The sequence below is a fragment of the Ceratotherium simum genome, chromosome 26 (genome assembly GCF_057802395.1).
Source record: "Ceratotherium simum simum isolate JZ-2026a chromosome 26, ASM5780239v1, whole genome shotgun sequence".
Lineage (NCBI taxonomy): Eukaryota > Metazoa > Chordata > Mammalia > Perissodactyla > Rhinocerotidae > Ceratotherium > Ceratotherium simum.
Window position 1 is genome coordinate 42,926,335 of NC_141925.1, and position 1,598 is coordinate 42,927,932.

Sequence of the window (1,598 nt, forward strand, 5' to 3'; positions counted from 1 at the left end):
AATAATTTAAAGGACCACTGCTTAGCTAGATACTATCTTTCTTCTTCGCTTATTACCCAAGTTTCTTGAATGGGAAGTATGCAGTCACTGCCTCCATTTTCTCATTGTCCATTCACTGTTCAACCCACTGCAGCTTGGGTTTTGTCCTATTCCACTGATAACTGACTGTTTGAGATTTTTTCTTAAGCAACACAGCCCACCCCCTTTTCTTTTCAAATGAAGTCTTATGTGAAACCACAATATTTTAAACAGATAGAAGCAGAATTGCCTTGACAATAGGTTGGCAAGGAGAAGAAATGCTCACTTTTCTTATCTCTCCAAGATGCTCCAGAGGCATCTTTACTGAGCCCTGCCTGTCTTTCCAATGTCCCTGTTCCCCCAGACATCCTCATCTCCAGCCATATTGAACTCTTTGGAGACTCTTGTGTCCTTTCCATCTCTGTGCTTCTGCACAACGCTCCTTCATCTGCCTTGAACCTGCTTTAGCCAGTTCTCTCGGCTCAAGTAGCACCTCCCAGCCCTCCTTCTCCTTTATCATTCCTTCTCTTTTTGTGCCTCTATTATCACACTTACCATACTGCATTGTAACTTTCTCTTTACACATCTTTCTTCCCTGCTAAACTGAAGACTTCTATAGATCAGAGACCCTGTCTTTTTCCCTTTAATCTCTTTAATGTATATCAACAATGGAATGAATAAATCAATGAATAAATGGCAGAGGAAGCTGAGCTAGGCCAAAGTTGGAAGTGGCAGACCACCAAGTTTTTAAAAGCAGTTTTATTAAGATATAGTTAACATACCATACAATTCAGAGGGTTGTGCAACAGTCACTATAATCTAATTTTAAAACATGTTTGTCTCCCAGAAAATAAAACTCTACCCTTTAGCAGTCACTCTCCATTCCCCTAGCCCCAAGACACTCCCCACCCCTAGACAACCACTAATCTCCTTTCTCAGACACCAAATTTAACAGAGGTAAATTGATCACAAATCCTCAAAATCTGCCCGATTCTGGACCATGATGTGAAATTTGGTAGATAATTGTCCCACTTTACCAACTTGTACTGCAGAAACTTAAACATACTGCAGCTTCAGGTTTGATTCACTATTTATTAGACTGTTTGGGAATTTATTAGAACTGGATCCACATTTAACAAAGATGGTTGGTTTGGGTTGGTCTTGCTTTCACTGTTGCTCTTGAAGTAAACCCCCCTTAGCAGTTGATAGTTTGGCAGAAAACACGGTAACTGGAACAACTCACCACCTCCGGGAGCAATTGTGAAAATTGCCTCATAATCTCTTCTGAGGAGTTTAGCCCCTAGAAAATACCGTGGATTACGCATTACATGAGTTTTTATTTTGGGAGCTTTTATTTTTAACGCGATTCTTCCACAGGCTCACCTCTGCATAGGTTCTGTGCGGGGGAACGCGGTGTTTCAAGAGGCCGCATTTTCCAAATCTGGTCTGGTCTAGCGCGTGGCCAGGCTGTAGCGTTTCCCGTCGCGGTCGCGCGTCCGAGTCGCGTGCGCAGTGACGCAGCCGGCGCGCGGTGACGCGGCGCGCGGCGCGGTGCACGCTGGGATATTTAAGTCTTCTCC